The 27,130-nt window shown below is 39.4% G+C and overlaps 1 pseudogene; it reads right to left on the bottom strand.

Annotated features, from left to right (window-relative positions):
* Nucleotides 1-1,016: 1,016 nt before the first annotated feature.
* Nucleotides 1,017-22,277, bottom strand: LOC101617978 (annotated as a pseudogene).
* Between the last annotated feature and the right edge of the window lie 4,853 nt (nt 22,278-27,130).

The following is a 27,130-nucleotide window of genomic DNA, read 5'->3' as shown; positions in this document are numbered from 1 at the left end:
CCTGGCCTAGTCTCTTCTTCCAAAAGAAAACAGTCCATTCTGAGGAGGAATACCTCAGAGGTGTGGCTTCAGTTAGTGCTGCAAGTTATCTTCTTGTCTCACCTTTTTCTAGAAAGTTTCCAGATACACCCAGAATTTCTAGGATTAACATCAGTTTAGTGTGGAACGCTATTTCAACATGGTTGAATTACAATAAAGTGCAACCCTAATGAGAAGAAAAATGGGTTCCTCTTTAGGAGAGATGTTCAGTAATTAATGAGATTGAGAAGGCTACATCAAGCTTTCTTTTCCAATAGAGAAGAAGTAGAATTTTTAAACAGAAGCTTGGCCACAAACCTATGTGGACTAAGACTCATGTTAGATTTCTGTGAAATCTTATCTTTGAAGAAGAAGGAGGAAGAGGAGGAGGAAGGAAGGAGGAGAGGGAAGGAGGAGGAGAAGGAGGAGGAAAAGCAGGAGAAGAAACTAAAAGCCAGGCATGGTGGTGCACACCTTTAATGCCAGCACTTGGGAGGCAGAGGTAGGAGGATCACTGTGAGTGTGAGGCCACCCTGAGACTACATAGTGAATTCCAGGTCAGCCTGGACTAGAGTGAGACCCTAACACAAAAAAAAAATAAATAAATAAATAAATAAATAAATAATAAAAAGGTACTCCTTGCATTTGGCTAATTTCTCCATTTATTAGAATAACCACATTTGGAGAGGCATAAAGCACTTATGTTTTACATGACTACAAGGTTATCACCAATCCCAAACTTTTTAAGTCACAGGTATTTCACCTCTGCCCAAAGAAGCATTTTTAAACCATCCGAGTTAGTTTAACACAAAGACTCTGAATATGTGCCAACTAAATATGTTTAAGTGCTCACACTTCCTGTTCTAGTATCTCCTTTAAGTGGGTTCCAGCATCAAAAACATTGACATGTACAAGGTCATGATGCAAAATGCTTGGAGGGACAGTGAAGCTGATCTGCATCAATGCAAAGATGCGTTGTGCATACAGTTCCGAGGAGCTCACTGGGCTTCCACGGCCTGTGCTGTCCTTTCCTGGGGCTGTCTGGCTAATCTTCTCCAGAAGGTGGCTCACTCAGAAACACAGCGACTAGATCTGCTTGTCCCATGTTGGCAGGGCTTCTCTTGTTTCAAAATGAACTATCTCGTCAATCTGGTCAATGAATCCATTCATCTGTCCTTCTGTTACCATCTGGGATACTATCGTCTCCACCTTAGCTGCAGGGATCTCTCCAAGAGGTGCCGGTTCTTCAAAGGTGACATTACTATGCAACTTGCTTGCTGACAAGCTGTGCTCAGTAACAGCTCGGTCCAAGATGCTGGAACTGTCAGCTGTTGTTGCTTTCTGGTGAGACACCAACATGGTGGCAGACTCCTGAAGTCGACTTCCCCTGTTGGTCCTGTCTAGGTACATTTTCAATAGGATCCCATATTCAGCAAGTTGCTGGCAACTTCATTCTTAAAAAGAGTAGCCAAAATTGGAGAACATTGCTGTCCTGCTGGTGCTAAGATGACGCACTGCAAAGCTTGCTTTAAGCCCTCTAGTCTTTCACTTGTGTGGACTGTTGTCTTGTAAAAGAGCTCATTGTGCCTTTGTGCAACTTCAGTGAATTTTCTTCTACAATCAAGAACACATGCATAGCCTACCTTGTAATGTATTCCCAACTGTCCATTGGTTGATTCATTCCACAGTCATGATGCCAGCTTGATGAAAGCCTCTGCCTGACGTGGATCATCCTCCTCCAGATCCAGCCTAGCAATCGTCAAGTAGGTCTCCAGCTTGGAATCTACGTTGCACTTACTGTTTCTGTCCTGTTTCCGATGGAATTCCCACCGACACTTGGGCTGCCTTTCTCCGATCTTCCTCTTTCTCATACATAGATGCAAGATGCCGTCTTACTGAAGCAGCCTGCTCCTCAAATGAAATGACTCCAGGCTGCATCTTTTCCAAGGGGAAATGTCTTTGGCTGTGCTTTCAGGCAGGCTAGGCAGGTGTGTGCAGAAATTGGTCAGCAACTGTCCTGAGATCACAAGACTGACATTCTCATGTACCGTTGCTTCCACAAAAGCTTTCGGTGCTTCTGTTCTGCCCCAGATCACGGAGTGCCTTTTCCCAGGATCTGGCAACATTTGCCCACCAGATCTTTAGGAGAGCGGCTGGAATTCATGAGCTGAGCCAAATCCCCTGCATGGTTGCCACCATCTTTCTTTGAAATCTTGTTCTCTCATCGTGAATACTTACTTGTAAGGAAGAAAAGTGAGTGAGTATCCTAGCCACAGTCAATCAAGGGTCATTGTGAATGCAATGAAGAAATTAAGTGAAATCATTCCACACTAATCAAAGTGGGCTATAATGTTAAACTTTGCCTACTAGAATGTTCATGGTTTACTGCCAGGCACTGCTAAGAACCACCCCCCATTATAGGAACCAGGCAGTGCTAAGGACCCCCACACTATAGGAGACCACGCCCTCTCCAAGCCTGGTACACCTGGAGCCCTGTGACCTTTGGCCAGTTGCCTAGGAAACTCCTTATATGGTGTCAGCCAGCAGCCTTCACACAGCCCATCCCCCTGGGATCCTCTTCCCACCACCATGTAGATTCCCTGACTCTCTAGAGCTGGAGTAATAAACTCCCTAGGCATCAGGGAGCAACCTTTGAACCCACCAATCCCCTTAGGACCTTCTTTCCATTCTCAACTGCTCATAAACCCATTTTCCTATTGAATAAACAGAACTACTCTCTGAAGTCAGCTCCGGGTTGTTATGCCCAGTCACACTCACTTCTACTCATGACCTGCTCTCCATGGTTTCCTGGATGACTTGAGGGAACCGAGGCCCCAGGGATCCAGGGACCCACAGGTTACAGCATAATGATGACTTAAAGACCCATCCAGTTCAATTATCAGTCCACCCAGAGTCTCTTCTGAACAAGCTCTTTTAGAATCCTGTATAATTAATTACAAGTGAACTATGCCCAATTTCAACCTACTTAGACAATAAAGACAATCATTGGGTCACATTATTCAGTCTTCACCATCCCACCTTCTTTCCAGGTTCATGTCACATCTCCCTAGAAGGAATTGTCCTTTGGTTACAAGAGCCCAGACCCCAGGTAACATGCCGTCTTCTTCTCTGAGGGGAACTTGTCCCAGCTGCTCAAGCACATGCCCAGGCTTGCCGAGATATACTACATCAAGTCACACACATTCAAGAATAGTTTCTGGGGCCCAAAAATTGAATTACCAATTGACTCAACATTGATTATGTGTTCTAGTCCCATAGGCATGATGCTTATAGTTGAGAATCCTACAGATTTTCAGCAGTAAACTGAGAACTCTGAGGAAAACTGGGGGAAGAGAATGTACAACCACAAGATTGAATGTTTCTAATCAGAGAGAACTCTATTTATTTGTTTGTTTGTTTGTTTGTTTTTCCTGTGCTAGGGTATATCTGGTAGTCAGAAAAATAAACAATTCTGCTATTCTATGTCTTACCTGAAGGCTCTAGATGGCTTACACAGCAAGGTATTAAAATAATCACAGCTGGGGCTGGAAAGATGGCCTAGCAGTTAAGCACTTGCCTGTGAAGCCTAAGAACTCCGGTTCAAGGCTTGATTTCCCCAGGACCCACGTTAGGCAGATGCACAAGGGATACACACATCTGGAGTTCGTTCGCAGTGGCTGGGGGCCCTGGCGTGCCCATTCTCTCTCTCTCTCTCTCTCTCTCTTTCTATTTGCCTCTTTCTCTGTCAGTCATTCTCAAATAAATCAATAAAAATTAAAAAAAAATCACAGCTGTATGAACTGTTCATCACCCTGAAAAAGAAGAGCTGTGAGGATATTGGCATGTTAGCTATAAATACTACTGTTCCTCCCCCCCCCCCCACAAATGATTCAAAACACTGAAAATCAGATGGATACGTTGTGGCTAGGGAAGATGTTTTATGTAGCACATCTCTAGCTGTCAGGAAAGCACTAGCTAACAATTGTAATTTGGAAGCTAATAGCTGGCTTTTAGGGGTAAAGAATAATAAGTCTTTAAACCATTTTTTAGATACATGTCACAAAACAGAATAAACCTGCATAATATTCCTGGCACTTACGTGCATGTAGATGGTTATTTCCATATGCCAGGTGGAGAGACTCAGACCATCAAAACTGTTATTGTCATATTCTTATTTTGCTTCTTACAGGTTACAAAAACAAAAACAACCAAAATAAAATCCTATATTTCTGTCTGCTGCCAACTGTGACTTTTCATTTCCCAATACACATCTCAAATAATCTGAAAGCCGGGGTAACTAATTTCTCTTAACTACTCTCTGTATGCATCCTCTCAGATGAAATCCCATCCTGTCCTTCAATTGATACATGTGGGAGTTTAACCAGAATTTTTGTTTCCATGGTTCATTTTCTTCAGTCATTCATTGTGGACACACTAGGTGTGATCATTTAGGGAAAGAAACAAAAGAGGCTAGAGCACTATTCTTTAAAGCTACTTGCTAAACTCTTTAGAGGAGAAATTCTTCAGTGTAACTTATACTTGGCAAGGCCACAGTTGGTTGTAAGTGTCAGAATTTTTATTAAGCGCCCAGGACCTTAACTAAGTACCAAGTGCACAACAGTCTTAATGTGTGTTGAACACATATATGAATGTGATGCTTGTATGATGTACCTTTAGCAATAGGTGAATTATTGAACAATTAAAAATTTTTTTTATTTTCTTAATCAAATTCCAAACAAATGAAATCAAAGAATTTCCAGTTAATTACTTCTGATCATTTTCTAGTGTAAATCTTATAGATAAGCATTGGGCAGAGGAGCTGGAGAGGGAGGTGCTAACTCTCCTGCTGCCTGGGGGCTTGTGGCTAAAGAGAGGGACTCTCTATTTCTTTAGAAACACAGCCTAAGACTGTGCCAGCATCCTCCTTACACAGGTATGATGGCAGCACCTTGCCAAGGCAGTGCCTGAGCCTTCTAACTTTATTGATTTCGCATTCACAGGTGTTCTCTAGCACATGAAAGAAATGGAAAACTGTGTTGTGGGCAGAGAGCATGGAAAGACCGTGTTACACACTACACACAGTTTTTCCTTGTGTATCTGACTCTATCAATGGACCATTTTGTAATATTTCACATCAATAGCAAATACTCAGCTACTGCAATGAGTGTTTGCCTTTGTTAATGAAGTAAAAATTGACTTGCTGTCAATCAGACCTCTCGGTTAAATGCATCTATGTCAACATCGCCACTTTATGGATACATAGAGCCCTGCATCACATTAAGGACTACTGTCCACAAGCCAGTCCCTAGCATCACAGCACGTGCCACTGACGCACAAAGCTTTGCTGTGTGCTTGAATAATACCTCTTGATAGTGCTATCGGAAAACCCATCTAGTACATTTAATTCTCCTCAGTGGAATATGCTTTTTTCTATGGGTGAAGGAAAGGTACCAAAGCTTTAATTAGGGCTGGAGAGATGGCTTAGCAGTTAAGGCACTTGCCTACAAAGTCTAAGGACCTAGGTTCGATTCCCCAGTACTCATGTAAAGCAGATGCACATGGTGGCAACATGCATCTGGCGTTTGTTTGCAGTGGCTAGAGGCCCTGGAGCACCCATTCTCTCTCTCTCTCTCTCCTTGAAGATAAATAAAAATATTTTAAAAATAAAAGCTTTAATTAGATGAAGTAAAGCAAATCCATACAAGCTTAGTTTAACAATAAATGTTTTGCACAGATGGCATTAATTATAAAGCCCTGTCCTCTGTGGATTTAAAAAAGAAAGAAGTTCTGACCCTGCGGTGGCTCACACATGTAATTCCAACACAGAGAAAGTGCTTTAAGGTCATCATTAGCTACATAGTGAGTTCAAGACTGGCCTGGGCTATATGAAACCTTGTTGAAAAGAAACAAAGAGGAGAGTAGAAGAGGGGGAGGAGAGAAGGAAAGAAGAGAGGAGAAGAGGAAAGGGGGAGGGGAGAGAAGAAGGAGTGGAGAGAATGGAGAGGGGAAGGGAAGGGAGGATGTGCAGTCTCTGCTGCATTCTAAACATCACCAGCAAGCTCAGTCTCATGTCTTTACACCTTTGCAAACTCACAACTTGTTCTAGGGCAATGAACTGTGTTCCTGTCAGGAATGTATTAAGTAAAACAAGTTTGTCCGGCTGCTGAACAGTTTGAAGATGAGATAGAATCTCTTTGTAATCAGTGCATGATTATGAAGATGTGTTGTTCACAAAGTACACTTGGACATACATCCATGTCTTGTTTATTTTTTTTCCCCAGGGGATTTATTTAGTCAACTTGTAACAGCCCCGTTCTTGATGAGCTATGTGGGTGGACGCACAGGGCATGGCGTCCCTGGGGCAGCTGTGTGAAGAGATAAGACTGTGGACTTTAGCAAATGTTCTCATGCTAAGTTCTCATCCTAAGTGTGAAGAGAAACATGGAGGCAACATAGATGGCTCTGTTTATTCCTGGATGTGAAGACTACTCTGTGTTAAGCCATAGCACAGCCCCAATAAATCTTCACCCATGTTAACTAGATCACTGCGTCGACAGCACACTCTTTTCCCTTCTCCATGAAAAGTTTTACATAGCACAAGCATGCACGTATACACACACATGTGCACATGCATCTTATCTGATTTTTTGCATGCCTGCTACAAGCATTATTGTCTGATCATCATCTTCTTAATTGTCGTTGTTAATGGCTGCAAAGTATTCATCAGTGAAGTTAAATATTAATGCAGTTCATCTCTGGAACCAAGCTGCAAATAGTATCAGCATCATGCGCTTTTCTACTTTTAAGGTCTTCTCCTTAACATGCCCAGAGCTGCTTTTGTTTGCTTTGTGGGGGTTGTTTTGTTTTTTGGGGAAGACAGTTGTGCATCTCATGAAAGTGCCATGATTCTTCCAAAATAGTCAATCAGTTTTCAGTGAGACTATGATATTAAATGTTCCATTTCAATGTGCTTCATCAGAGGATGACATTTTCTCCTAGAAGTACTCTTAATAAGGATTGACACATACTTGATCCTACAGATGTTGGTGATTTTTAGCTTTTGGCATAAAAATCTCATATATATATATATATGATATATATATATATATATATATATATATATATATATATATATATATATATCACATATATATATGTGGCTCGGTGTGGTGGCGCATGCTTTGCTTACATTACTTTTTTTGGGAGGGGGTCTTTTTGAGGTAGAGTCTCACTTTAGCCCAAACTGACCTGGAATTCACTACACAGTCTCAGGGTGGCCTTGAACCCACAGTGATCCACCTACCTCTGCCTCCTGAGTGCTGGAATTAAAGGTATGGGCTATTCCAAAATCAATTCTCTATTATTTAAAATCTGCTATTAAAAATATAGACATCATTCCCAGCTATACCACAGAGGTACTATTTGCTATTGAAAAACTCTCTGCCTCAACCTCACCTTCATGATGATGTAAGCCAAATGTTTTCACTAACAGAAGATAATGTCAATACCAAACAGGAAAATGATTTAAAAGAGTTTTTTATTACTAATGACTCAATTTGGGGAAAATAGCCATCTTGTGGTATTTATAGTCTCTAAGAGAAAATAGCAATAATAAACTGGCAATCAGACTTGGAATTTAATCAGAGTTTTACACTTATGCTTATTAATGATACCCAGAAATAAATTCAGGAAAGATACATCAAAATCATTAAAAAAATAACTTATATGCAACTGCTTCAAATTTTGTTAAATATTTTATGAAGGTTTTAGTTCTAATATAGTATTTGCTCAGTGAATAAAGTCTTCTCATATTGTTTTCTTTTTCTTTTTAGTTTTTTTTTTTTTTTCAAAGTAGGGTCTCATTCTAGCCCAGGCTGACCTGGAATTCACTATGTAGTCTCAGGGTGGCCTCGAATTCACGGTGATCTCCTACATCTGCCTTCTGAGTACTGGGGTTAAGGGCATGCACCACCATGCCTGGCAGTCTTTTCATATTTTTGAACATAAGATAAGAATATAAAATGCTTATGTTAGTACTTAGATGGAATTTAATGACATTATAGTCTACAATAACTTATACTAAACTATTCTAGCTATCGTCAAGATAATCTTTACAAATAACATGACTACAATGATAAAAATATGGATATTAGGTGCTGGAGAGATGGCTTAGAAGTTAAGGTGTTTGCCTGCAAAACCAAAGGACCTGGTGTGATTCCTCAGAACCCATGTAAGCCAGATGCACAAGGTAGTATATGCGTCTGGACTTCGTTTGCAGTGGCTGGAGGCCCTGGCGCACCCATTCTCTTCTCTCTCTCTCTCTCTCTCTGTGTGTGTGTGTGTGTGTGTCTCTTTCCCTCTCTCGCTTTCTCAACTAAATAAAAAAGTGGATATTTGAGCAGATATAAAAGCTAAGTATCAAAAAATTTTATTGAAAATGCAGTGTTCACAGCAGCATCGTGTGGTAGAAAATCCTTAAAACAAAGCATATAAGGAATATGTAAATTTTGGCACTAGCCATACGATAGCAATTCAAGAACAGTAAAAATAAGTGAACTCAGCTTCTCATAATCAACAATATAACATACATATTGCCACATTATGTAAATTTCAAAAATTTAAAAACTATAAACTGGGCTAGAGAGATGGCTTAGCAGTTAAGGCACTTGCTGGCAAAGCCAAAGGACCCAGGTTCAATTCCCCAGTACCCATGTAAAGCCAGATACACAGGTGGCGCATGCATCTGAAGTTCGTTTTCAGTGTCTAGAGGTCCTGATATGCCCATTCTCTCTCTCTCTCTCATAAATAAATAAATAAAGTATATTTTAAAAAAACTAAAACATATTGACATAAAATTATAAGGAAAAAAGGAGGATTAACTTCTATGGGATGGTAGGGTGGTAGAGAGATGAAAGACAGTTATATTGGGAACTTCAAACTTGTCTTAAACAAATTTCTGCTTTCTAAGTATTATACATACTTACACGCACAACATTTATCATTGTGAAGTATGTCATGTTTACTTTTTAAAAATATAAACCCTAAAATATCCCGTATGAATGCTAAACAAGATTAAAAGTGATTATTTTTAGAACAGCTAAATAGCCACACATAGTAACTAAACAGAAATTTGCAAAAATTAGTTTATAACTATATCTGGAACAGGAAACCAAATAAGCCTCACCTACAGCAAACAGTTTAAGAAAAAAATTTAAAGGGAAGGATCACAGAAATTTATACAATATGTATATATTATCTTGAACAACTTGTGATTTTTTTTATCAGAAGGAAAAGAAATTGCATTAGGACATAACTAATAACAGAAGAAAGACTACTGATGTCTTAGCCATCTGGGACAGTACTTGGTTTGGGCAGTAAACACACCATTCTCCTGTGCATTGCACCTAGCAGCGAGCTGGCACCCTGGGACCCCCACCTGTACCTGGATGCACATCCACCCCTCACCAAACAATGAAGTCATTGTCTCTTCCCCTTAGCAACCATTCTTCGTGACCACTACCTATTCAAATATTTTTTTAGATAGATCAAGGGTCTGAACAGCACAGGGACTGGATTGGGATTATACACAGTAAAGCGAGCTGTGTCCTCTAAGTGAACTTTTAGGGAGAAACCTCTATTTGCCATCTAATGCATTGTATAACTGGATGTATAAATGATTCAAATCCGATGTATCATGGGAAGAAATATGTGAAAAAGAGAAAATCATACCTAACCCAAACCTGTCAATTAAACTAAAAGATCACCCAAATTATGACCCTAAAAATAAGTTCAGTCTCCCCTAAAAGTCTTACAGAGAGAAGTCCCAAACCACTTCTAGGGCTCTTGATTAATCTCCACTCAAGTGGCCAGCTGCTCTTTTGGCTGTTCTAGTCAAACCTATCCTATTGCTTTGCTCATAATTAAGTGTTTTTCTGTGTAACTAACTCTATATGCCTTTCTTCAATTCTTCAAGAAAGACAACAAAAACTTGAAAATACCCAGAGACAATGAGTAACAGTAACAGCTTAAAATAGACTAATACCTTTCACATCTCGTCCTATATAAAATGATAAAAGACTAATAAAATTTTGACTAGTAAAATAAAGGTTTTTATGCTAAAAGATCACAAATTTGAAATAATTCTTGCACAGTATAGTTTGTAAATGAGTACAGACTCTTGTTGAAACATATCAAATTCTTTGAAGGATATTTACATAATTATATCATTTTAAAATTTACTACTTTTGGATTTTAACTTTCCCAAAGCTACTTGTCTTCTGATATAATTTTTTAAAAAAAAATTAGGGCTGCAGAGATGGCTAAGCAGTTCAACACTTGCCAGTGAAGCCTAAGGACCCCGGTTCTAGGCTCAATTCCCCAGAACCCACATTAGCCAGATGCATCTGTAGTTCATTTGTAGTGGCTGGAGGCCCTGGCACACCCATTCTCGCTCTCTCTCTCTCCCTTTCTGTTGCTCTCAAATAACTAAATAAAAATAAACAAACAAAAACAAATTTAAAAACCACTCTGAGAATAAATGGGTTTATAATTTCTGCATTATCTTACTTATGCTGTATCCAAATTCAATCTACCTATTATGAGGAAAAGCCAGTAAACACCAGCTTACTTTTGCCAGTAATCAAGAGGGCAGACAGACCCATCATTTTGCATAATGTTATGTTTGCCTCTATTTCATTCCTTGGCAAAGAAGAATACTCTTGTGAAAGGTGACCACAAAGACCATATCTGAAGTACATGATCCACAAGAAACTCCCTTTCCATGGTGATGTCATTAAATTGGATTACCCCCAAAATCATAGTGGTGTTGATTTTCATCAATTCAGATTATCCTAGGAGAAAATCATCACTTACCCTTGGGAAAGAAAATTGAGTTATGGAAAATGTGAAGAATAAACCTCTAATTTTTAGGTCAGCATACTAAAGCCCCAGAAAACATTTAAGCCATAGGTGAAAAAAATTACAACAACTATTGAATTAAATAACTTCTTAAAAATAAAGAGATTTGGCCACAGTAAGATATGCTATTTCTCAAAGTTATTGAAAGGGTATTAATGCATATAAAATATATCTTTTGGATCACAGCATTAAGTGTCAGCTAATTTGCTTCATTAGTACAGGATCAGAATGTATTCAAATATTAGGTTATTATTTTAGCTATTAATTTTATTTTAATGCAGCAGTAATATTATTTCTTTGAGTCTAGTAAAGCAACCTATGAAATTCTTCTTAGGTAATTCCTTAACACTACATTTATCTTGTCTGAATAATTCACTGAACACAATAAATTGAAATATGATTAGCCCAAATCTCTCAAACAAAATATAACAAAATTTGCTATTTTGCACTGATATTTAACATTTAATAAGGATAATTAGGTGAGTTCATATTTACATGAAAGAGACTTTGAGGGGGAATATTTCCACATGCATAAGATATATTGGTTTTCTGCACACTCCGCAAGTGGATGTATTGTTGTGTACAAATGTGTTATGGTTGGGGTGGAAGTTCAGGATCACATATAAATGATGTAGACTTGATGTACTACAACCAAGCCCAAGGGTCTAGGTAGAGTAATTCAGTTTGTAAGAACAAAAGATGTAATGAAGACTTGGTAAATAAACCATTAAATGTTCCTTTTTTAAAGATCAGGGTAATTATTTTCAGTCATACTTACAAGAAGCATGTGAGACAAAACAGGAGAGATTCTGGAAGTTCAGTATAACTTAGCCAACATATCAGGACAGACAAGAACAAGTTGATGACAAAGAATCTGTGTATAGATTTGATTTTAAAAGAAGAAGGGAGGCAATCATTAGGAAAATCATTCCTTGGGAAGCAGAGTCCATGAACACTAGGCTTAAGTGGAAGGAAAAAATATTCTACAAGATGTAAAATTTTAGAATATCGGGGGAAAATGTTTAGAATGGAAAAGAAGCTTGGAGAGAGTTGCAGTGGCAGGAGAGAGGCACACTAGAACCCACCTCTGATGTAGGTATATTAGCGAGAATCGAAGTGCAAACTTAAGGTGAGAAATTGAGATTCAAGAAAACACACCAGGGCCAGGCTAGGTGGTGCACACCTTTAATCCCAGTACTTGGGAGGCAGAGATAGGAGGGTTGCTGTGAGTTTGAAGCCACCCTGAGACTACAGAGTGAATTCCAGGTCACCCTGGGCGAGAGGGAAAGTCTACCTTGAAAACACACAAAAAAAAAAAAAAAAAAAAACAAGAAAAGAAAAAGAAAAAGTAAAAAAGAAAAGAAAAGAAAAGAAAGGAGGGGGAAGTACTTATTAAGTTATAAATGGGAAGCCAGGAGTGGAGAGATGGCTTAGTGGTTAAATGCTTGCCTGTGAAGCCTAGGAAAACTGATTCGAGGCTCGATTCCCCATGGCCCAGGTAAGCAAGATACACAAGGTGGCACATGCACATGCATCTGGAATTCATTTGCAGTGGCTGGAGGCCCTGGCACACCCATTCTCTCCCTCTCTCTCTCTCCCTCTTTCTCTCTGTCACTCTTAAATAAATAAATAAAAAAAAATAAATTAAAAAAATAAAATAGGGCTGGAGAGATGGCTTAGCAGTTAAGGCACAGGCCTGTGAAGCCTAAGGACCCAGGTTTGAATCTCCAGGTCCCACATAAGCCAGATGCTCATAGTGGCACATGCATCTGGAATGTGTTTGCAGTGACTAGAAGCCCTGGCATGCCCATTCTCTCTCTCTCTCACACAGTAAAAAATAAATAAAAATAAAATGTTTTTTAAAAAATAAATAAAATAAATGGGAAGCCAGTCAAATCAGCAAGAATAAAGGGAAAATCCAAATAACCAAATAATTTTAAAACATATTAAAAATTCTTATGCTAATACTGCTGACACAGAGAACAGTGAGTATCTGGAGATTTGATGATAAATACAAGTAAGTGTTAGGATAATGAGGCCAAGCAGTAGCTCTAACAGGTCAACCATGTATTTATTTCTGTCACTCAGCAGAAACTGTAGGTAGGTGGTCAGACTGTTAGGTCTACATTGTCCTTGTCATTTAGTTGTACATTGTACATTTCATTCTACAAATGATCTAGGCTTTCACAGATCACTGGGGAAGGCCAAATCCCAACAAACAATGGTATGTGATCAATCATTGGAAGTAAACATGTGTAGGAGAGGCAGCTAGCCACAGCGGGGAATATTGCTCTGAGAAGGTAATGTTGGCACTGCTGGAAAGTAAAGCGAGATGGGGAAAGAGACAAGGCACAAGAGAGAGCAGCTTCAGTCAGAAATAAGTGAACATAGAGAAGACTGCAGTAGTGCTATGTTCTGATTTAGGATAAGAAACATCATTTTAATTTAGGAGTATGTATTCTAACCCTTCCTGCATTTTTGTCCAAAAAAAATCATCTGTGATAAAAATGTAGAGCTGATTGGTGAGCTTTAAGCAATGATTTTCTTTTTTTCCTAGTCTGTGTCTAGGTTTCCGTTAGATCTAATGGAAGTAACCTGTAATGGTAGTAACCTGCATGAGGATGGAAGGTTGAAGATTAGATAGATGATGGAAATGGCAGAGATGATAGATAGATAGTTGGTAGAAAAATAGATGCAAAACTCCGTAAACATGTAAGCTAGCAATAAAAGGTTGCTTCACATCTGAATATAGGATACACATAGAATTCTAAAACAAAACAGTATAAATATGCCTCTCATTGCCCCACAAAGATGGAAAGTGACTGAGAACTAAGGAGACTCAATTCTAAGAATGCTCAATATGGAAGGTGTAAATGTTTTAGAGCCACCCAGAAAGCAGTTGCCTCTGAGTATTAAAGACCTAAAATATGTCTGTGCTAATGTGTTTAATGTCTTTAATTCTTTTGGTTCAAGGCCTAGCTAAATTATTGCTTAAGATCAACATGGCAAAGCAAACAAATGCCAATTAAACAATCAAAACAAGCCATTATTTATGTAACCAATATCATGTCTGCCTTGAAATTTACACAGAACTTAGCTGTTTGCCAAGCACTTTCACCTACTAATTCGTTTATCTTTGCACTTATCCCATTAAGATAGGACAGCAGCCGCCATTATTATCCTTCTGAAGGTAAATACAATAGAATCTTCATTAAGTGATTCTCCCAAAGTCAGACTGTGAACTACAAAGTGATTATTTTAATTAAGAATTTCTCATTATGAACAAATCTATCAAAATGTCATCTGAATTACAAAAGAAGGAATATATTTTTTAAATGATACATACTTTCTAAGCTCACCTGAATGTTTATATTCTTTTATAGGAGAAGCTATTCATTTAAAATTATTTAAAGTGACTAATAATAACCCTTCTTGGCAGAAAAACAAAACAGTATTTGAACACAATTTGTCTTCACTGTATGTTATTCATTCTAGCATTCTAGAAGCTATTTTGTTTGTCTGTGCTTAATTAGTTCACTCTGGTACATGCTAAAGGTGTGTGTGAGAGAGAAAGAGAGAGCAAAAATACAGATTTGGATAATCAGTGCCAATAAAGGGAACTTTATAACTAAAGTGCAAAGGACCAAAAATTGCATTTAAATCTATCCTGGATCAAAGTAGATAAGAACTCATACCCCAGTTGCTGTACTTAAAAACATATTTTCTAAGGTATTTAAGAAGAGCTATGGAAGCAAACATACTACAATAGCAGACAAAAAAAAACCTTTCTTGGGTCTCTCTTCTCACTGATGTCATCTATGTTCTTAAGCAGGTAAGGTTGTCCTGGCTCTGGCTTCTGGCTTCTGCAATGTGGTGGCAGGATTGAAAGAAAGTCAGTTCTTAGGATGTCATGGTTTTGGTAACTTGTGTGTGAATAAATGACTCTTGTTTTCAGATTGTTCTTATGTGAGCCCACAGGCAAACAACTCCTAGATTGTACATAGATACTTCAAGCCAGGTTCACATGAAATTAATTGTACAGACTTGTTTCGCTCTGGCTGGGTTTGCACGTGTCCTTCATTAAGTCTGTGGTTCAGCCTGGAGGCTTCTGCTTGTGCAACGTACTACCTTTATGCCCTGCTATCTGACAAAGGATTTGTTTATTATCTAACCCTGCCTGTTCCCACAAATGAAAGACAAATGAAAATCTCTGAAGCTCATGCTCCTAGCAGAGAGAGGGGGGGGAGGAGAGGGAGGGAGGGAGAGAGAGAGAATGAAATTGGAATATAGAAATGTGGGATTCTGGGCTGGAGAGATGGCTTAGCGGTTAGGCGCTTGCCTATGAAGCCTAAGGATCCCGGTTCTAGGCTCGATTCCCCAGGTCCCACGCTAGCCAGATGCACAAAGGGGGCGCACACATCTGGAGTTCATTTGCAGTGGCTGGAGGCCCTGGCGCGCCCATTCTCTCTCTCTCTCTATCTGCCTCTTTTTCTCTCTGTCTGTTGCTCTCCAATAAATAAATAAAAATAAAAACGAAAAAAAATTTTAAAAAAAGAAATGTGGGATTCAATTTCCTATTTTATTTTGGTCATGTGACTTCAGGATGTTCATGGATCATAAAATGATTGTAAACATAGGTCCTAATTGAGTCATCAAAATATTGGAAGGATATTGGTACATAAAACCGTCATATTTCCATTGTGCTTTTCTTCAGTTTCCAAAATATTGTGGAATGCATAATAATGCATAATACATAATAATGAGCCATAAAAAACTTAAAAGGGATAAGTAGAAAAAAACATCACCCCAAGATATACCTCACACTCAGTCATGTTGACATGTATTAGATCTTTTCCTTTCCAGATTATTTCTTTCTATGCAGATCTTTCATCATTTGTATTTGAATATTGGTATCTTCTTCATTATTCTTTTATGTTTTATAAGCATTGCCTCAACAATTTTCAAAACATATTCAGAAGGCTGAGGGGATTGCTTAAATACACATTATTTTTTTGCTTAATAAACTCCAAATTTACCTCATTTAAAGAAAAACAAAGAAAGGGTTAGAGAGATGTTTTAGCAGTCAAAGCACTTGCCTGAGAAGCTAAGGACCCATGTTTGACTCCCCAGGTCCCACCTAAACCAGAAACACAGGGTGGCACAAGCATCTAGAGGTCAATTGCAGTGGCTGGAGGCCCTGGTGCACTAATTCTCTCTCTCTCTCTCTTGCTCTCCTCATTTTCACTCTTTCTCTCTCATAAAAAGAAAGAGTAAAACTTGTTTTATATTTCAACAGTAAATCAAAACATGTACCTGAAATTTCACCAAACTCGCAAATCTAGTGTAGGAAGTAATTCACAAAAGCACCAGCAAATAACCCAAGCTGCAAATGGGGTGCCAGATTCCTTCAGTTAATTGGGGTGTAAGGAATGAAAATTCTGAAACAGTTGAGAAACTTGTAAGCTAGACTGAAGAGTTTCATTTTTAGCATTTTAGGGTATATAACTTTTGAAGGATAGCAGTCATATCTTCATATTTCAATCGAAAAGAAAGCCTGCATTGAAGGAGTCATAACACAGGGAAATGAGTGACGTGGAGCCATTGGTCCCAGTGAACACAGCTGACACTATGAGCTGCAGCCGTGCAATGTATTGGATGGATATAAGAGGTGTCTAGAATAAGGTCCAGGAGAACTTGTAGCTGACAACGTATGGCACGAAAGAAATAAAATCTGAAGGTAATACTTTCATCAATGACGTCAGCTCCAGCAAATGGCTGGGCCCTTCCAGGAGACAAAACAAAAGTGGCACAAGTGTCATATTTGTGTACTGTTTTCTCAGGCACTCAAGTACAGCATGATGGCATGATTACTAAGCTAGGCAAAATATGGGCAACCTCAATACTAAATCCTACTGCATTTCCAGAGTGGGTGGGATGAAGAAGACAGAAATGGGATATCTTCTTGTCTTCAGCTTAGGGAAGGAGAGTTTGACTCAGCAAGACTACAGTCCTCACATACTGTTCTTTGGATTTTTAAGGAATAGTTACTCAAGATCTTTGGCAAATTCACTATCCTCAATAGTGCTCAAATGAGGCAACAAAACACTCTGCTCCCATGGAACGGAGGAGTACTTCTCTCCACTCTGCACCTGGATCCAGAGCAGTCAGACATGGATTACACAGGACCGGTTGCCTTCTCCCCATCACTCCTGCTCCTCCCCAGAGCCCTGGAAGGAGCTGTGGACTAAGCCTGTCCTTGCTCAACACAAGTCTGTACAAGTCTGTGCAGCCCATGAACCTGTGAGTCTTGTGTTGACCTCTTAGGTTTAGACTTCGTACCACACATTAAGCAGCAGTCAATAGGATATTGAGTAAAGGAGCTTGTGATGACATTCAAATTGCTGCAACAAAGCACCTGACCAGAAGCAACCAATGGGAGGAAAGGTCTTATTTTGGCTTATAGCATCATGGGGGAAGTTTTACCATGACAGGAGAAGAATGGTAGAGCAGAGGTGGTAGTCACGTCGTGCCGCAGTAGCTGGCAGAAAGCAGCAAGAGTGAGCTGAGCTCTGGCAAGGAGGAGCTGGCTATGACACCCTTAAGCTTACCCCAGCAACATACCTCCTCCAGCAAGAATCTGCCTGCCAAACTACCATCTGCTGTATTCAAACCACATGAGTCCATGGGGGACATTTAATTCTAACCACCAAAGACATCTGGCTTCTGTATATAAGTAAGATTAATAATTGTTATTTCAAAAGCATAAAATGTAAGGACATTCTAAATCTTATTACTTAACCTACTGGAAAATATATACTAAGTCCAAAACATATCATCTAAAAATGTAATGTAAATTTTTTTCATGTGCTGATTCATAATTAAATTCTTCAGTTATAAATGGCTAATGTTAAAATGATTATTAAAGCACTTGATGTTTTAACCATAATGAATAATACACACTATATTTGACTGTATTAACATGACTGAACAGTAGTGTAGGTAGCACAAAACTACACTTATTAAAGTGCATAGAATGTTAATAATTGTTTTATTGTGCATGAAAATGTAGCAGAAATTTATTAGTTAGGGGTTATCATTTCTGAGACCAAAGAAAAGTTTCCTTCAAGACTTAAATACTGCAAAGATTGTGGTGGATTCTTTGGAATGTACTAAGGGCTTAAAATTAATCATTTTAAAATGTTTTATTCATCACACCAAAAACAAGGCTTTTACTTAAGCTTAAACGTTTTATATACTTACATAGTATATATCTTAAATTTAAAAAGGAGGTAGGAAAGGAAAGATTGAGGACTCAGGATCTCAAGATTGGACCATATCTCTGTGTGAGATTACTTTATAGGAAAATAAATAAGTAAATAATTTGAAAACCCTTGTCATTTGTTCTAGGAGACAAAAATAAAGATAATTATTATTTTATAATGTCAACAACATAAAATGTCTTTAACAGTACTTTTCAACATATTTAAAAAATTGTGTTGCTATAGGTTCATACATTTCATAAGCTTCTATACTTTATGCTTTAAGTTTTTCAGTGCCTAGTGATGTTTGTCAAAAAAAAATCATAACTATTACAAACTTGTTACATGAAACTCATAATGTTCTCAATAATTAGGTGCAATTATATAGTTACACATATAAAGTCTACGTAAAGATCATTTTCTAGGGCTGGAGAGCTGCCTTAGTTGTTAAGGCACTTACCTGCAAAGCCTAAGGACCTAGGTTCGATTACCCACGTAAGCCAGTTACACAAGGTGGCACATGCCTCTGGAGGTGGTTTGTAGTGGGAGAGGACATGGCATGCCCCATTCTCTAATAAATAAATAAGTTATTGTTAAAAGTTTAAGACCATTTTCGATATATCTAAAATTTTTCACATCAGAGTGGGTACTTATCATTTTTAAAATGCCAGTGTTATATTAAAAAAAAGATCTGTTGAAATTAGAATAAATGCAGATATAGAAAAATTCCTCTGGATTTTCCACAGAGATGAAACAAGGTGTAATAGAGCAGGGGTTTACACAGAAGATCCCTGACCTTGACCTTCTAAGATTACTTCCTACCAGCCTGAAACTCTCCCTGCAACCCAGGTTTGCCTGGAATTTGGTACAATCCTCTTGCCTTAGCCTCCCACCAACTGGGATTATATACATGAGCTGCCATGCTTGTCTACAATCCCACTCTCATTCTGAAAATTAATAATCAATAAAGGCTCATTATTTCTTGGAAGTCTTTTTTCTCCCTCATCTACCTAAAGTCATGTGCAATCAATTTTCTAATTTTTCTGATTAGCAAAATGATTTACTGATCTATTTCCTCATGTATGGACCAGATTAGTTATAAAGGTCACAGCATGACTCTAGTTTTTAAGAGAGGGCTTGGAAGGGAGAAATAATTAAAAACTAAAAAAATCAATTTTGAAAAAAAAAGAAGCATCAGAAAAACTAAATCTGTGTATAAATCGCTTGAGCCCCTCTAAGCTGTGTAAATTCAAGGACTGTTATGTTGTCTCGTAACATGTTGCTAGTGAGGCAGTGTTGCACGTGGGAGATGAAGCTAAGCACACTGTTAATGGCTGGTTGGCAGGCACTGTAAACCGTAATCATCACATGCACCTCTGGCTTATTCCCTTGGAAGCCACTGAGGCGCTGAGTCATCGCCTCCTCTTGCTATGCCCTATTAAAGTCTTTGATGCTGGATGACAGCAGAGCCTTGTGAAGTAAAGCCACTGTCCTGACATCTGGGAGAATTTCTGTCAAAGAAAGTACAAAGCATTTTTATATTATATCAATCTATGAGCTCCTGGTGTTTTTTTTTTCCATCTCCCAACAAAAAGAAAAAAGAAAAATATCAAATAGACATGAAGATCAAATAAGAACATATGTGAAAGAGATTTGGAAACCGGAGTTCTGCATAAATATCAAAGTTTATCAACCCAGTGATGATTACATGTGAAAGAAATGTGATTATGTCTTCACTCATCAATAGTCACAATTTTCCTACCAATTCTGTCACATACAAATGAATTAGTTTTTCTCCAAAGATGAAGTCTGGGGCAATGAACAATATTTTAATGCTACATTCCTGAACGTCAGATGGTATTACCTGAAAAAAAATGGAAATCAATACAAATCAAATAAAAAGCACAAATAACAAAGAAAATGGGGGAGAAGGGATGGGCGCATCAATTTTGGTAGCTACAAAAACACGATCAAGACAATTAGATATGGGGAAACTCACATTATTGGAGATTGTCTGATTTCATTCTCTAGGTCCTCAAACTTTCCCTTGAAAGACCAATTCTTCCTAGATTTGACACAGCAGTGATTTTATTTTAAATAGCATTGCTAAACAGTTGCATTTGTATCAGAGAGGGTCAGTTATTCACTTGCAGGTTTAAATTCTGCCAAAAACTAACCTCTTCAGCCTTAGGTTGCAAATCTTTCAACAATCTTTTCAACTCAAAGAAATAGGAGTTTAGAATAGCTTATGACCTACAGACCGGTTCTACTTGTTCCACAAGATATATTTATAGTACTATCAGTAGCCTGTCATCTGTGAGTGTGCATTATAAAATGGTGCATTTCACGGAATATCCATCCTCAGCCAATCTCTCAAGATTTTAATGGGTATCTCTTTGCTGCTGATCAGTGATTCAGCTCACTGAAATTTAAGCCCCTGTAAAATCAGCATAAGGAAAATTTTCAAAGCAGTGGAGAAATACTGAAAAGTAAGTTAGAACTCTGAAACTCTAAAAAGTTTTAGAGGAAAGAATTCCATCCAAGACAGAAACCGCATATTCATTTGCTGGATTAGCAAAACACACACAAAAGGCGAGACGGCTGCTGGAAATTTCTGCTGAGACAATTGTCTCAACCACTAGTTCATAACTGACTTGATTCTTAAATAAAGACTTCCAGGGCTGTGTATTTTGTCTCTTCCAGTGTTCTTTTGTCTCATTTTTGAAAGACTAGAGAATTCTTTCCTAGTTTAATTTATGTAATATTCTTGTCTGCCCTTCCAAAATTATAATCTCCTTTAGGATTAATGCAGTCTTTGTAAAGTCTTCTTAGCTCTGATGTCCAATATTTCCTTATACAAACTAGACCATCTAGGGAAAAAGGAAAGATTTCAAAGGAGAAATAAGAGCCATCACCTCTGTTACCATTGAATAAGAGGGTATTTCGGACTCAATATGCAGTATATTTTTAGTTAGACTTTTTTGTTTTTTTTTTTTTGTTTTTTCTTCCAGGTAGGGTCTCACTCTGGTCCAGGCTGACCTGTAATTAACTATGTAGTCTCAGGGTGGCCTTGAACTCACAGCGATCCTCCTACCTCTGCCTCCCGAGTGCTGATATTAAAAATGTGAGCCACCATGCCCGACTTAGACTTTTTAAAAATGTTTTTATTTTTATTAATTTACTTGAGAGAGAAAGAGGCAGAGAAAGGGTGGGGGGAGAATGGGCATGCCAGGGCCTCCAGCCACTGCAAACAAACTGCAAATACATCCACCACCTTGTGCATCTGGTTTACGTGGGTGCTGGGGAATTGAACCTGGGTCCTTTGGCTTTTCATGAAAATGCCTTAACTGTGAAGCCATCTCTCCTGCCCTAGTTAGACTTTTTTTTTTTTTTTTTAAGAAACCTCCTCCTATAGTACAGGCTGGCCTGGTATAATGTAGCCCAGGCTGACCTTAAAAGGATGATGCTGTTGCCTCCGCCTGTTGAATGATTGGTGGCGCTTCTTTATTTCACAAGTGCCTTTCTAGAGTTCCTAGCAAGAATGACTTGGGCTGTCAGTGTGTGTTTAACTGTGAGAAAGTGAGTTAGATCACTAAAGCCGCAAGTATATGGAAGAAAAAGGACTAGAGGAAAGCAGGCAAAATGTGGGTTACAGATGGGAAGAATCACCATGCTTATTCTTGACTGTCCCATTCAGACACAAACCCACTGCCAGAGATAAGAGATATTTACAGATGCCTCTTTTGAAGAGAACATAGTCACATCAGTGCCACTAAGATCCATTACATTTAAACGTTACTGATTTTATCAGCAACCATGGCAGGAGTTTCGGACTTTGAGGTACTTGCAGAAAGACGGGCCCAAGTGAGTGACCTTTGGCAGGCAGAGGCCAAAATGAAACTGGAGAAAACCAGCTTTACCTACTTGGCAGTTCCAGCTGGCTTTGACGGTCACTTTTCTTAGTGCCAGGGACATGGAGAGGAAGAGCATGGGATGCATTTCAGTGAGGACAAGGCTGCCACTGAGCAGCACAGGCAGCCCATCCTGTCCGCAGGACTTTCCAGAGACACTGGCCGTATGCATCCTGCGCTGGCCATCGGTGTTTGATTGCCATGCAGTCTTAGGAAAGCCCTCCCTGCCTTCCAGTACGCCTTCTGCAAAATAGCTCTCTAACTGCATGCATAGGGTGGGGGAATACCTGTTTGGGGACCCAAGATCTTTAAGAAAGTCATGGTGATTAAGTCATATGCAAGGCTGAGCTCGAGATTCAAAGCCCCTGTACATACACACTCAGAGAGAGAGAGAGAGGGTATGTGTGTGTGTTAGAGTTCAGAAGCTGGCAAACAGCTCAAGCAATTGGAACATTTCTAGTATTTTCCATTCTGGCTATAAGAGCAAGGCTGTAGAACAGTGAGTCTGGAGATAAACATGACTATAACCTTCACCTCACAGTGATGAGACAGGCGCACAAAAATAGAAGCAGCGGGAAGAGATGCGTGCAGAGATGGGTAGAGTGTACTTGGGAAGTGGCCCTGACCTCCAGCACTCCATGACCCCTGCACAGCACCTTCTCCACGCGGTTGGCTGGATGAGCCGTGAATTCCAGCTTTCCTCCCTTTCCATTCAATCTGTCCTATCTTCACATGCACATATCCACAGGTCATTTCATTCACTCTCATAGTCTTATGCTTCAGCTTAAGTGAAGAAACAGCTATTACAAAGAGTAAATGTTTAATAATTTTCCTCAAAGTCATACAGTTGGTAAGCTGCAGTCCAGGTCACTTGTAGGCTCTGAACTCATGACTGCCACTTTGTTCAACACTGTCCTGAGCATTCCAGCCTTTGTTATTCAGGTTCAAGTGTACTGCCTTTTCTTTTTTTTTCTTTAGATCTCAGAAGAGTCAAATGAGATTACCAAAGAAAAATCACTTCACTGCCTACTGCAAATCATTTTCCCATTGGTCCAGGGGCCTGGCATCAGCTGGAGGCCATACAACATGGAACTTAATATGGTCTGTGTTAAATTGGGCTTGTAAAGTTACTTTTAAAACACTGGTTCCTCAATTAATGCCTTTCTTGTCTGTCTAATCAGAGGTTTATTGTCTAAAAAGCTATCATAGATGATAAATTATTGCACTACGGATTTAAACATTAGAACAAGGACAGTATGTCAGGTCGTAGGTCTTTTGAAGCCCTGTATTCAACATAAAAATATGAGAGCAAAAGCTGGGCGTGGTGGCAGACGCCTTTAATCCCAACACTCGGGAGGCAGAGTGAGGAGAATCACCATGACTTCAAGGCCACCCTGAGACTCCATAGTGAATTCCAGGTCAGCCTGAGCTACAGTGAGACCCTACCTTAAAAAAAAAAAAAAAAAAAAAAAAGAGGTGAGCAAAAGTACTTTAAAAGAAGATAAATGACAGTGCCCATAATTCTCAGAAAAGAAAGAATACTGTATCATTAAAAGAAGAATTTTAAAATATGTTACACAGTACTATTTCTAATATGAATAGCATTTTTTTAAAAGCCTGACGAAGGAGACATTTTCTTCAGTGTTATAGCCACTAATAACTTGCACACATTCTGGTAAATAGCCTCCCAATCATATTCATGCAAGCAACTATAAACCCAGAGGGTCACACACGTACACACACACACACACACACACACCACTAAAGATATCAAAATAGGAGAGGGACTGGTTTTGATTTTTTAAAAAAGTGGGAAGAGGGAGGAAAAGAGAAGACAATGGATGTTACTGTGATTAAAATGTATTATATATGTACAAAAACCATCAATAAATAAAAGATGTTTTTGATAAATATTTAACCCATGAGTGGAAAATACTATTTTATAATAGTTATTAAACTCAGTACCATGTCAAATACATTCATTGTTCCCTGGAGATGTAGTGATTATTTTATATCACTAAATTATGACCTTTTTATTACAACTGGGGAAACAATATGTAGCTATTAAGTCAGAAATTATATGCCCATTGCCTGGGCTGTGGCCTAATTTAAATCATAATGTGTAAGCAGTTGATTATATTCATTTACAAGGAAATAACAGCAATGGTATATTTTACATGCAAAATCAGTAGACAGACCAAATACATACTAAATTTATAAGAAATTTTATGATATTTTACTCAAACAAGACATAATGACTTTGAGTGACAGATAAGAGAAACCGAGGGGCTGGAGAGATGGCTTGGCGGTTTAGCGCTTGCCTGCGAAGCCTAAGGACCCCGGTTCGAGGCTTGATTCCCCAGGACCCACGTTAGCCAGATGCACAAGGGGGGGTGCATGCGTCTCGAGTTTGTTTGCAGTGGTTGGAGGCCCTGGAAAGCCCATTCTCTCTCTCTCTCTCTATCTGCCTCTCTGCCTCTTTCTCTGTATCTGTCACTCTCAAATAAATAAATAATAAACAAAAAAAATTAAAAAAGAGAGAAACCAAAATGACACAAAGTGTCAGTGAAACACACAAGCCGAATCCCAGGCCCACCCCTTCCGCAGTTATAACAGATGAACAAGTCCTAACGTTTCCGCGTGTTTCCTGCCTGTAAAATCCAGGGAAGTGTAGTGAAAGCCTGCGTCTGCTCACAGCCAGGAACACAATCATCCTGACCTGGGCCGTAACGTGGTTTCCAGAGTGAGAATTCAGGGCACTTAGCTCTTCTGGAGAACTGGAAACCTCCCAAGTCAGGCAGCAGGGCATCTGGCAGCCACCTTCCCTCCAGGTGCCATGTAACGACGCTGCCAGGCGGATAGAGTTACCACCACGGTGAGAAAGCAGGGCACTGTCCTCCAGCAAGAGTTTGCTATAATTAAAGGACGCCTCTATGCTAACAGATCTACAGAGAAAGGAAGTTACTATATGTGGGCCATGTGTGCATGAGGGCACCTGTGTTATCAGTGGTAAATTGTTATAATAAAACAAGCATTCCACATGGAAACTTTTTCATTTAAATAATTCAGGTCACATTTTCCCCTCCACTTTGATGCCTTATCTGTTCCCCAATTCTAATAATAATTGAGTCAAGCAAATCTCATATACTTGCATGGCTGCTCTAGCTGAGTAGTCTGGGATGTTCCTTGCAGGAGGAAACACCCAGAGGTCACTAGTAGAAAGATGTGTCCACCTGGGGATGCACACAAAGCAGGCTTTTCATGACACGAAGCTGGCTTTGTCACCTGCACACCTGACATCCACATATCCAGATCCGGACAGCAACAGAGAACACCTGGGCTTTATAAATAGCTGCTTTTTTGACAGATCCACTGATTCACAGCTTCTGTTAAAATCGCAGTTAATGAAATGGATACTCAGAGCCAAGCGTAATGGCCCACACCTGCAATCCCAGTACTTAGAAGATGAAGCCAGAAGATACAAGACTTCAAGGCCAGGCTGGAGAGATGGCTTAGCAGTTGAGGCACTTGCCTGCAAAGCCAAAGGACTAAGGCTTCATTCCCCAGGACCCACATAAGCCAGATGCCCAATGTGGTACATGCATCTGTGGTTCACTTGCAGCAGCTGGAGGCCCTGGTGCATCCATTCTCTCTCTCTCTAAATAATATTTTTGAAAAAAGAGTTCAAAGTCACCTTTGGCTACACAGAAAGTTTGAGGCCAAGCCGGGCCTCATGAGGCCATCTCATACAAACAAAATAATGTCCAAAAGAAATTAAAAAGATAGTCAAATGTTTGTCAGTATGATTGACTTACTTTTTATTTCTTTTCCTTTATTTATTTTTTTCTTTTTTGAGGTAAGGTCTCACTCTAGGCCAGCCTGACCTGGAATTCACTATGTAGTGTCAGGGTGGCCTTGAACTCACGGCAATCCTCCTACCTCTGCCTCCCAAGTGCTGGGATTAAAGGCGTGCGCCACCACACACAGCGACTGTTCACATTTTAATAAATAACACACTCACTGTTGGAGGACTTACTGAAAATGTATGCTTGTGCAATTGTTGAGACTCAGCAGCCCTGTAATCCTTGTGTTCCATGCCAGTGAGGATCACATTGTGAGGTGTTTTGCTAGTGCCATTCTTTTTTTCCTAATATTTATATATTTATTTATTTAAGAGGGAGAGAAGGGGCTAGAGAGATGGCTTAGCGGTTGAGCACTTGCCTGCAAAGCCAAAGGACCTAGGTTTGAGTCTCTACTCCCCAGGACCCACATTAGCCAGATGCACAAGGGGGCACACGTGTCTGGAGTTCGTTTGCAGTGGCTGGAGGCCCTGGCGCACCCATTCTCTCTCTCTCTGCCTCCTCTCTCGGTCTGTCGATCTAAAAAAAAAAAAAAAAAAAAAAGAGGGAGAGAGAGGAAAACAGAAAGAGAGTGAGTAGGGGTGCATCCAGGCCTCCTGAAATTGCAAATGAACTACAGATGCACATGCCACTTTATTTATTTATTTATTTATTTATTTATTTATTTTATGTTGAGAGCGACAGACACAGAGAGAAAGACAGATAGAGGGAGAGAGAAAGAATGGGCGCGCCAGGGCTTCCAGCCTCTGCAAACGAACTCCAGATGCGTGCGCCCCCTTGTGCATCTGGCTAACGTGGGACCTGGGGAACCGAGCCTCGAACCGGGGTCCTTGGGCTTCACAGGCAAGTGCTTAACCACTAAGCCATCTCTCCAGCCCGCACATGCCACTTTATGCATTTGACTTCACATGGGTACTGGGGAATCGAACCCAGGCCCTGCTAGTACTGTTCACTGACCACACTTATCACTGCAGAATTTACTTCAGCTGAGGACTTAATCTCCTACAGATGCAATGACACAGAATTCTAATTCATTTTTCTTCCTATATCTTCACTAAAGGTTATCATGTGCTGTGAGTATTTGAAGAACTCTTTGCATTCTTTGAAACCTGACAATACTGCTCGTTATTGTGGCATGTCTTCTTAATCATGGGCGATATATTTC

Source organism: Jaculus jaculus, chromosome 16 (genome assembly GCF_020740685.1).
Source record: "Jaculus jaculus isolate mJacJac1 chromosome 16, mJacJac1.mat.Y.cur, whole genome shotgun sequence".
Taxonomy (NCBI): domain Eukaryota; kingdom Metazoa; phylum Chordata; class Mammalia; order Rodentia; family Dipodidae; genus Jaculus; species Jaculus jaculus.
Note: the sequence above shows the minus strand (reverse complement) of the source record. Positions and strands in the feature narration are given on the sequence as shown.